Source organism: Bos javanicus, chromosome 26, assembly GCF_032452875.1.
Source record: "Bos javanicus breed banteng chromosome 26, ARS-OSU_banteng_1.0, whole genome shotgun sequence".
Taxonomy (NCBI): domain Eukaryota; kingdom Metazoa; phylum Chordata; class Mammalia; order Artiodactyla; family Bovidae; genus Bos; species Bos javanicus.
The window spans coordinates 7,039,531-7,051,555 of record NC_083893.1 but is presented as its reverse complement, the minus strand read 5'-3'; the positions used below and the strand labels follow the sequence as shown (position 1 = coordinate 7,051,555).

Genomic DNA, 12,025 nt, shown 5'->3' with positions numbered 1-12,025 from the left:
ACTCCATTTTTCTGGGATTCCTTCCAGTAAGCAGATTAAAAAAAAAAAAAAAAGTGACATTGGTTCTTCTAAACTGCAGGACAAAATCCAGAAGCCTGAGTCTGTGATTCAGGGTCTTCTGGGTGTGGCTCCCAGCATCCTCCAACCCCACTGCTGGGCCAGTTGTTTCCTAAGTGGTTTTCAGTGACTTTTTGAAAGGCAAATGTCATCTAGAAACTGTTGCAGATCCCACTCTGAGTGCTGTTTACATTTTGCTTACACCATTTTGTCATTACGTTTTTCATGATTCAGTCATATAACTGGTCATTATACTACTTCCCATCACGGCAGGAACCACATTTCATTCATTTGGGATACTTTCATTTCTTCTAGCACCTTGCCCATGTCTTTCCTACAAGAAGGAATCAAATGGTGATTGAGCAGAATTAGATTAATTTCATAACTGTCTTATGTATTAAGATCACAAAAATTTCGTGAATTTAGGATTTAGGATATCCTGAATTTAGGATAATAATTCTGTGATTCTGGGATCAGTCAAATCAGTTATTAGCTGATACTCCTATAAATGTGTCCTAAAACATTTGTGGCCATAAACCCAGTAAGTGCAGAGCTGGTACACAGTGACAGGACAGCCTCTTCTCTGTAGGCACAAGCTTCAATTACATCTCTCCCCTTAAAGATGAAGCCTTTAGAAAATAAGGGGAGATACAGATGAGGCGAGTCTCTGGGTTACAAGTATTAACACATTTTTATTAATTAGGTATTTGTTGAGATCCTTTGTCAAGGGTGATTGGTTTTCCTTATCAGGGTTGAATCCAAGTTCTCTTTATGGCATATAAGGTCCTCTGTGCTGCTGCTGCTGCTAAGTCACTTCAGTCATGTCCGACTCTGTGTGACTCCATAGATGGCAGCCCACCAGGCTCCCCATCCCTGGGATTCTCCAAGCAAGAACACTGGAGTGGGTTGCAATTTCCTTCTCCAATGCATGAAAGTGAAAAGTCAAAGTGAAGTCACTCAGACGTGTCCAACTCTTAGCGACCTCGTGGACTGCAGCCTACCAGGCTCCTCCATCCATGGGATTTTCCAGGCAAGAGTACTGGAGTGGGGTGCCATTGCCTTCTCCGAGCTGGTGTCAAACTACTTTTCCATTCCCACTCTCATATAAAGATTTAATCAACTGTTTCTGCAGTTCTATGGACACTCACTCTTGCATCACATGCTTCCTCCCCTCTTCTTGGAATGTTCTTCTTCCATGGTCCATTTGCTGAACTCCAAGCCATTATTAATCAAGTATCTCTTCAGTTGTGTAATGCTAGCTGGCGACGAGTGCTATTGAAGGAAAAGCAGACGGGATGACAAGGGTGCCACTGTGGATAAGGTGTTGGGGATGATCTCGTGGAGGAAGTGACATTTGAGTAGGGATACATTCCCAGAATGTATCCAGGGAGCAGCACTTTCCTGTGAGGGCAAAAGAACATGTTCCCAACATATCAGAGGCCTACGCAGGAGCCCAACAGGGCTGAAGTACAGTCAACAGAACACAAGTAATGAGTAAATGAGGTGGGAAAGAGGGCCAGAGGTCAGGTCATATAGAACCTGGTAGACCAGAGCAGGGATCTTTAATTTTATTATAGATGGTAAAGCTATTAAAGAGTTAAGAGTAGAGAAATGGCATGATCTGATTTGTGATTTTCGAGTCACTTTAACGCTTTGAATAGAACAAAGTGAAGGTTCTGAATGGAAGCAGACAGACCAATTGAGAGGCTATTTGTAGTTGTCCAGTTCAGAGACGGAGGTGGCTTGTAATAGGGTGGTAGCAGTGGAGGAAATTAGAAGTGACTGGTTTGGGGGACGATTTTGTGTATGTGCTGCTGAAGTGAGCATAGGAGGATACTTTCTGAAGGAGAATTAAATATAGTTCCTGATGAATGAATATGGGACTGAAAGAAAAAGAGACAAATCAGGGAAAACTATTTTTGGTAAATAATGTTTACTGAGATGGGGGAAGGTTTAGGAGGAGCAGTTGTAGGCTGGCAGGGGTGGGCAGTGGTGGCCGGGGCAGAGATCAAGAGTTAAGTTTGGGTAGGTTTTAAATTATGCACCAGACACATGACATTTCTCACAATACTATCCACACAATGTTTGATCTTCCTTTATAAATTGATTATTATGCAGTCTTTGAAGGCAAATTCTAAACTGGAACCACGCCAAGGTTGTAAAATCCTCTCTAAATTAGACACCACTTTAGAGATTTGAATAATCCTTTCCTCTTCACCCTGAGGAAGAAGTTCCTTCACTCACCTTTATCAGTAGAGTAAGTTCTGGTTTTATTTCTGGTCCCTAACACCCAGAAGCAGCCAGTTTTTCTTGAACAAAAGAATGAATGAAACAGTCACAAGTAGAGGGTGAAAAGGGGGCCCTACTACTCATAGTTTTTTTACCATTATGCATAAGTGAGAAAAGAAGATATATCTCTGAAAACAAATCTCCTAACATATGTACTATTCCCAGTTAATATACTTTTCTTTCTTCCATCATCCTTGCTTATTTCTCACATTGTCTCAGAAAGGAGGAGAAAGCATACATTTTCCTCAAGTTGTTTTGGTTTTTATATATTTGTAGCCCTGCTCTCACTTGCTATGCTGGTTCATGGGAGAGAGTTATGGAAGCAGAGTAAAGGATTGAGGTAGGGGCGATGTCACGGGAAGACAGTCCATGTAGAAATAGTTATGCGGAGGGTTATTTAAGCAAATTTCTATTGTGTTACATAGTTAAGAAGGCACGGACAAAATCCAATTCAAATAATAATAGTTAATTTAATTAAGAACTACAATTAAAAATGCATCACCAATAGGAATCAACAGTAGTCACACATATTCTTGGCTGCATTCTGTGGGTAGGGTGGTAGGGTACAAAACGTGACCCCTGTCCCCACAGATTGAAATGCCACATAAAGGGTATGTCGCAAGGCTAAGGGTCCCATATATGAGGAGGATGGTTAGAATAATAGGAATTCAGTGGAACAGGTCATATAGAAAGGAGGATTTGGGGAATAGGAAATGGGTTGAGGTTAGAATGGGTGAGGAGAGGCAGAAAGAGGGCATCCTAGGGTGTGGACATGACTTGACTGAAGGTGTGAGCACAGGAATGTGTGTGATGCAACTGGGAAAATATTTGACTAGACCTTTTTCTTTTTTTTCCCCTCCAAATCAAATTCATTGAACCTTTTTTTTTGTTGTTATACACATTTTCTCTGTTGCAAAATGAATGAAATCTGGACTGTATTATAATGACTAGTCCTGTGCGTTCCATTTGAGTCATAATTTATTTCTTTAAAAAAAATTCTCAAGTGCTTTGCATATACTTCCTCTATAAACTAATAATGAATTTAAGAATAGTAACTGTATGCTGCTTTATATTAAACCCTTCAAGCATATCCAGTACGGAATCCTGCAACTGGTAGATGCTTAATAGATGCCATCTAAAAGTATGTTACACGGTCACACGTAGGATTGGAGTGAGTGGGTTACGATGCTTAGTTTCATGTTTTGTTCTGCATTTTCACTTAATTGAGCACTATGTGAGGCAGTCATGCTTTTGTAAACTAATAGATTATTACTACAGTTGAGAACTGTCTGGATTAATAAGCACCCAAAATTTAAAGAACATGTATGTATTCGTTTCCTAGGGCTGCCATAACAAATTCTAGCTGGAGAATAGAAGTTTGAAATCAAGCTATCAGAGTCAGAATCCCTCTGAAGGCTCTAGGGAAGAAGTTTTTCTTGCCTCATGCTACTTCCGCTGGTTGCTGGCAATCCTAAGTGTTCCTTTGTTTCTGCCTCCATCTTTAAGTGACTGTCTTTCCTCTAGTCATTGGAGTTGAAGTGAAAGTGAAAGTCGCTCAGTTGTGTCCAACTCTTTGTGACCCCATGGACTATACAGCCTATGGAATTCTCCAGGCCAGAATACTGGAGTGGGTAGCCTGGAGTTAGAGCAAACTAATCTAGTATTGGGATTCCCTGGTGGCTCAGTGAATCCACCTGCCAATGCAGGAGACACAGGTTCCATCCCTGGGTCAGGAAAATCCCTGGAGAAGGAAATGGCAACCCACTGTAGTATTCTAGCCTGGAAAATCCCATGGACAGAGAAGCCTGGTGGGCTACAGTCCATGGGGCCACAAAGAGTCCGACATGACTGAGAGGCTAAACACACACACATACATGATCTAGTATTACTTCATCTTAATTAATTACCATCTAAAGAAATGCTGTTTCCAAATGTGGTCATATTCTGTGAGTCTGGGTAGAAATGAGTTTTGGGGAGACACTCGTCAACTCAGTACACGGTGGTGGCCAGATTTTGCAGATGGTCTCTAGTGATCTTTACCGCCTGGTATTCTCACCCTTTCATTGTGCTCCCCGACACTCAATCATGGGTGGCCTGTCATCAGTATATACTGTGAAGGTGACATTGTTTGAAATCTGATGCTAGGTTGTAAAAGATGTTGTGGCTTCCACCTTGCTCTCTGTGTGCGACAGTCACCATAAGATGGAGAACATACAGTGTCTCCTGCCAACAGCTAACCATAGCAGTGAGTTAGCCTGAAATGGGATCCTTCTGTCCCAGTCAAGCCTTCAGAAAACTGTATCTCCAGCTGAAATCTTAACTGCAACCTCATGATTAACCCCAAGATAGAACTTCCCAGCTAAGCCACTCCAGACCAACAGACCCATAGAAACTCTGAGATATTAAATGCGTGAAACAACTAATCATTTTAAACCATTAAGTTTGGGGATCATTTTTTAATGCAGCATTAGATAACTAACACATACTTTGGTTCCTGGAATGTTGGTGCTACCATCAAAAAATGTAATGTGTAAGAGAAAAGAATGGAATAGGTAGGTAGACATAAGCTTTGAAGAAACTTAGCTGGAGTCTGATGGCCTTTGAGGAAGCTCCCACTGAGGACATAAAGAAAAGTGAGGAAGATGCTACTGGAAACTGGGGAAAAGGGAACCCTCATGGTGTCAGGAAGTTTGGAAACATTGTCCTCTGTGGTGACGTAGATAGTATAAATATCTGGTGAACTGGATAATGTGGCTAAGGAGTCATTTCCAAGGTGAAGTGTTGAAGGTGCAGCTTGGTTTCTTCTTGCTGCTTATGGAAAATGTGATATGAGAGAAATAAATTAAATGAAGGAATGCCAAAAAGGAATGAGCCAGGACTTTCTGGTTTTAATAATTCTTGGCCTCTCTAGATGACAAATGATGCTAAAATTAAGAAGTGACTTCCAAGCAAAATCGAATCCTGGACACTGTCAGGAAACAATGAGATAAATATGAAGCTAAAGTCATGCCTGTGAAATCTTTCGTGATGACCTCAGGAGTACTTAAAGTTTTGTCTCAGAGACCTATTCAATCAGACAATAGAGTTTCTAAAATGTCTAAGGGTGTTGTGCCTCAGCTGTCTCAGCAGAAGCCTGAAGTTGAAAAAACCTTATGTTAAAGAGATCTGCAGGTATGGCTTTTGTCTATGGAATGAACTTAAGCAGAATTCATCAGAGACCCACGAAGTTAAGAGAATCATACTGACAAAGCATCACCAGCTTGGACCAAAAGCAGCCAAGGCCACACAAAATGCAGAGGGCTTCAGAACCTCACATTTCTCGTCAACTTCAAAAATGAGCAGCTTTCAATTTCAAAAATGGGAAACTAAGTATGACTTGGAAAGAAGTGATGATCCAGAGGGAAGAGTCAAAAAGAAAAACAAGAGAGAGAGAGAATTAAGTCCAAGTATTTAATCCTCATCAAAGAACTGCCAGCTTTAAAATGGCCTTTAGTGAGCCTCACTCCCTGGTTTTCATGCCCTGTCTTCACCTCTCACAGTGGATGACCACTACTCATGTGACCAACAGAACTGTGGGAGTAACTGGTGTGTGATTTTTGAAGCTAGGTTATAAAACACTGTGGCCTCTGCCTGACTGTCTGAGATTCCCTGCTTTGGGAGGAAGCCAGTCACCATGTCATGAGGACGCGCAGGCAACTTGTGGAGAAACACCCATGGAGAGGACCTGGGAGGCCCTGCCAGCAATGAACACCAGCTTGTCAACTATTTGAGTGAGCTGCCTTGGAACCAAACCCTCAGTTCTAGTCAGGCTTCAGATGACATCTCCATGAGAGACCCCAAGACAGACTGCCTGGATAAGCTAATCCCAAATTCCTGACTCACAGAAATGATAAGATGATAGATGTTTATGGTTATTTCAAGCCAATACATTTTAGATAATTTGTTCTGCAGCGTTAAATCCTTACTGTATAAGCTTTATTAGGATCTAATATAGAAAGCATGCTGAATGAATATGCTACAGTAAATTTTATTTCAAGAAGTAAATCAATGAATCTTTATTGTTTTGTTTTGCTACTTAAGATTATTTGAAAGCAGCATATTTCATCATACTTAGTTCTTTGCATACAGAGATAAAAATAGAAACTTTATTAAATATTGTTTTAAAAGAAACTCTGCGAGTTCTAGATATTAAGTTGTATTGATTTTTAAATAATATGAATATTCACATAGGGATTCATTAAGTCAGTGAAGAAATTAAGTCAACAAATGGGGAGCTGTAGTAGATATTTTTCACTTAATTCACACACACACAAAGATAAATCGGTCTAAAATGAGACTTTAAAAATCAACATATATTTTATTGAGTGTCTACTATAGGCTTAATATTTCTAAATATGCAATAAATGCAAAATAGGATAGTGTTTCTTTCTTAAAGTAGTCTTTTTTTTTAATTTATAAACCAAAAAGCTAAGTGAATACTAAAACTTTTAATAAAAATTAAGATAGACTTTTATGCTGTTGGGTTTAGTACTTTCAGACTTCAGAATTCTAGAAGCAGAGTTGGTTAAGTGTTCATGAGAATAGTTTGGATAGTTAGATAAATGTCACTTTATTGATGTTTGAACTTGGGAGTCTGTTGAGGATGGAGATGAGAGTATTCCATCACCATCTGCTTCTCTGTTTCCAGGGTTGAGAGACTGTGTGAATGAGTTAGAGGGCCTTGCCCTCCAGTAAACAGTCCTTGATCTCCCTTTAGAATCATCCGTTTGATGCCTCAGAGCCAGTGAACTGGGGTGGGAGGGTCACCCCTTTTAAGAAGTCAGTATAGTTCACCCATGGGGGAAGCATAGTATTCTTCAGGGAAAATTTGCTTACTTCTACCCTCTCCTGTTGTTTAGGACTACCCAGATGTCCCCTAGGAAGAAAATGGTCAAAGACAGAAGGGTTTTAGTCTCTTAATAATGCTAACGAACCAAAGTCAACCCATTCTTAAATTGCAACCCCACTACAATAATATGAATTGCTACCTAGATTTATGGTCTTTGTATTTCACAAGCTTTCATTTTCTTATAAATATTTATTACGGGCCAGTGAGTTAAGTAAATCTTCACCACTGAAAACACTAAACATGTGATATCATGGGACTTTGTAGGTAAGTAAATAGATGATGATGGTAAGAATCAGATGGTGATTTGCAGCATAGATTCTAGACTCAGACTTGCATAGAAAACCCATTTCTATTCCTTACAAGCAATGTGATCTTGGAAAGTTAGTAAACTGTCTGTGCTTTAGTTTCCTCGGGGAGGGGTTGTTTTTGTGAGAATAAAGTAGAAGTGTAAAGCATTTAGTATAATGACTGTCACATACTACGCTTTCACTAGGTAAAATAGATATATGTGTTTGTTAATGTTGTTGATAGAAAAACACACTGCCTTGTATTAATGCTGTTTATTCCAAGGATACTAGTGAACTCCAACATGCTAAATTCAATGATTTTTGGTTCTCATTTCTTATCCAGTTTGACCTGTACATAGCTTTTGATACAACTGGCTACTTTTTCTTATAACAATTTTTCACTTGGCTTTCACTCTATTCTCCTGGTGTTTTCTTCTTCACTGGCTATTTCATCTCTACTTACTTCTTTGTTGGTTCCTCTTGATCTCTGTGACCTTCCAGTTTTTGTGTGATGCAGGGCTCAGTCCTTGGATCTCCTCTCTGACTATACTTTCGTCCTTGGTGATCTTGGGTTGTCTCATAATTTTCAGTACCATCTATATATTGGTGACCCCCAGGTTTATATTTCCAGTCCAGAGGTCTTTTTGAACATCAGATATCCAATGGCTATGAATCATATACATCACAAACTTAAAATATCAAAACTGAACTCCTACTTTTCCTCCAAACCTGGTATTTTTGCATTTTTCCATATTTCAATAAATAGAGTTGTCTTTCCCATTTTTGAGGCTCAAAACTTTAGAATCATCCTTTTTCTCTTTCACTTACACTTCATATTCATCTAACATCAGATCCTGTCGACTCAACTTTCAGAATATGTCCCTACACTAGCCACTCTGAGTTACCATCTCAGTGCACACCATGTCTTTTCTGGTCGGAATTATTGCAGTGGCTTCTGACTTGTTTCCATATTTCCACCTCTGTCCTCCTATTGTCTATTTTCAACCTAGAGTCTATAAAAAAGAGACTGCTCAAAACCTTCCACTCAGAGTGAAAGTCAAATCCTCCCAGTGGTCTGTGAGGCCATAGGCAATTTGATGCCTTCTGCCAGCCACCTGGCCCCCAGTCTCATCTCTTCCTCCTCTTCCCTGCCTTCCCTCAGTTCCAGCCTCTATAGTGAACACATACCAGACACACTCTTGCCTCAGAGTAACTACAGTTTGTTTCCTCTGATCAGAATACTCTAACCCCAGATTTCACATGGGCCAGGCCTTCACAAGATATCTCCTTTTCAGTTAGACTTTCCCTAATTCAGTTCAGTTCAGTTCAGTTCAGTCACTCAGGCGTGTCTGACTCTTTGCGACCCCATGAATCACAGCACGCCAGGTCTCCCTGTCCATCACCAACTCCCGGAGTTCACTCAGACTCACGTCCATCGAGTCAGTGATGCCATCCAGCCATCTCATCCTCTGTTGTCCCCTTCTCCTCCTGCCCCCAATCCCTCCCAGCATCAGTCTTTTCCAATGAGTCAACTCTTTGCATGAGGTGGCCAAAGTACTGGAGTTTCAGCTTTATCATCATTCCTTCCAAAGAAATCCCAGGGCTGATCTCCTTCAGAATGGACTGGTTGGATCTCCTTGCAGTCCAAGGGACTCTCAAGAGTCTTCTCCAACACCACAGTTCAAAAGCATCAATTCTTCGGTGCTCAGCCTTCTTCACAGTCCAACTCTCACATCCATACATGACCAATGGAAAAACCATAGCCTTGACTAGATGGACCTTTGTTGGCAAAGTAATGTCTCTGCTTTTCAATATGCTATCTAGGTTGGTCATAACTTTCCTTCCAAGGAGTAAGCATCATTTAATTTCATGGCTGCAGTCACCATCTGCATTGATTTTGGAGCCCAAAAAATAAAGTCTGACACTGTTTCCATGGTTTCCCCATCTATTTCCCATGAAGTGATGGGACCGGATGCCATGATCTTCATTTTCTGAATGTTGAGCTTGAAGCCAACTTTTTCACTCTCCACTTTCACTTTCATCAAGAGGCTTTTTAGTTCCTCTTCACTTTCTGCCATAAGGGTGGTGTCATCTGCATATCTGAGGTTATTGATATTTCTCCCGGCAATCTCGATTCCAGCTCGTGCTTCTTCCAGTCCAGCGTTTCTCATGATGTACTCTGCATATAAGTTAAATAAGCAGGGTGCAGAGATCAAATTGTCAACATCCACTGGATCATGGAAAAAGCAAGAGAGTTTCAGAAAAACATCTATTTCTGCTTTATTGACTATACCAAAGCCTTTAACTGTGTGGATCACAATAAACTGGAAAATTCTGAAAGAGATGGGAATACCAGACCACCTGACCTGCCTCTTGAGAAATCTGTATGCAGGTCAGGAAGCAACAGTTATAACTGGACATGGAACAACAGACTGGTTTCCCTAAATACCAGAGTTAAAATTTGTAGTCCCCTAGCTCCTGTTCTGGCAGCCCTAGTCCGTCTTCTTTGCTTAATTTTATTCTATAGTATTTACCACAATTTAACATACTGTATTTTACTTGTCTGTCTGTCTTTCTCCTCTACCAGTATGTAAAGCACATGAAGGGGGAAGACTTTTTTTTTTTTTTTTTGGTATATTGTGTCCACTGCTGTATTCTTAGCCTCTATTTTTAACAGTGGCTGACATATGCTTGATTTACTGGTAATTTGCTAAAAATATTTCATGATATCATAGAACTGCCTGATTCTGTTGAAAATATAGGAACTTTAAGTTTCATCTTCATTGTAATGTTTAGGTTGCTTAAATGGTCTAAAATAATTCCAAGGTTTTATTTCACCTTGTCTTAGCTGGTTCATTATTTACCGTAGTGTCTCAAGTGTCTTTTAGCATAACTGACTTGTATCATTTACCAATCTCAAGAGAGTTAGATTGGTAAATGCTAAAAAGATTACAGAGTTTTCCTGGAATCAGTCTTTCTCTCACAGCAGGCTCATTCTGTCATTAGCCTGGGGATAATTTTTGTAACTCTTGGTCACTTGGTTTCCATTATAAAACATGCAGGGCAAAGGTCATGTCTTACCCACATTGAAAATGTACTTTGTGGTTTTAGGTCAATTGAGATATTATTTCCATGCTGAAAAATAAGGACTGAAAAATGTGTCATAACCAGTTGTGAAATGGGTCAGGCCTGCCCTAGGCATCTCTCAGAGGCTTGCACCATTGGCAGGGACAGCTGAATTCCTGATCACAGGGTGTTCCAGTGAACATCAGGAACTCCAGAGCAGGAAAAAAAAAATAAGCTGTTTGCCTTCTTTCAGGACTATTAGATGTCTTGTAACTATCATTTAAGTAAATGTCACAATCCATGGGGGGGAAAAGGACTGAAAACTTTATGAATTGGATCAAATGGCTGTCATCGTCATTGATTTGAACTTAAGGTATACTTTTAATTCCTCTGAAAGTGGGCAGACGTTGTTCAGTGTCATTAGATCTAGTGTTACAGGGGGCGGGGGGGCGGGGGGTGGAATGAATACATAATCCTAAATTGCAAGAGATCTCATATTTTGTCAGACACCTGTTCTTAGTGGAAGAGAATTTTAACATGTGGTCCTTGAAGCAGATTGAAGAATTATTGTTATTCATTATTATTTGTGAAGTATAGCCAAAGGAAGATAGTGTATGAAGGCAACATGAAGACAGGAGTTAGTTCCAAACTCCTCTCACATAATTTGTAAGATTTTCAGCCCCATTTCATGAGTAATACCGATAAGGAAATACTTCTTATCCAGCCAACACTTGGTGGTAACTAACACTTAAGAGTCTTTTCTTTCCCTTGAGGTACAACAGAGGATAAAATGTATTCAATTCAGAAATGACATATAGATTGTACAAATGGAAGGCAGTTTTCTCACAAGAACTAATTACACATAATAATATTAAAAGACCTAAATAGGAGAAACATCTGTAAATATCATACCAGGTTGACAAGTACCCAAAAGTTTCCTCTTTTCAATTCCTGATGAAGTTGTAGTGCGCATGTGCCCAGTTATATTATTATTGTTTCTCTATGGGTAATGAGGGAGACATTGTTTTGTACGCAATGAAAAACTGATCATTTCTCCATGTTACTTCTTAACTTTATGTTTCTGATTTCAGATCTCCTTCCCCTTCCAGAGGAAGTTAGCGATGCCATAGCTTTAAATGCCTGTTTTAGCTGCAAAACTCAAATGTTCACTTTCTGTTAGAAAATCTAAAGCAGGTGGTATACATTTTCTCATGATTTGGAATTCTTTAAAGGCAAGTCAATTTGAAGTTCAAGTGTGGGTAGGTTAAGCCAAAGTCATCATCCTGGTAACATTCTTCCAAATGAAAAGAAAACCTTTCTTCTGAAATGCAGTTTTCTGTGCAATTGTAGTTCTCAATTGCATCACTGCCATAAACATTACAGCCTCATTTTCATTTACTTGGTCTAAGTTTCCCAACTGATTTGGATTTTCAATAGA

At 39.8% G+C, this 12,025-nt stretch overlaps 1 protein-coding gene across 3 annotated transcripts in view; it reads left to right on the top strand.

Annotated features, from left to right (window-relative positions):
- The window catches only part of PRKG1 (protein kinase cGMP-dependent 1), a 1,413,309-nt gene that overhangs the window by 1,329,100 nt on the left and 72,184 nt on the right, over nt 1-12,025 (top strand). The window lies entirely within an intron of this gene.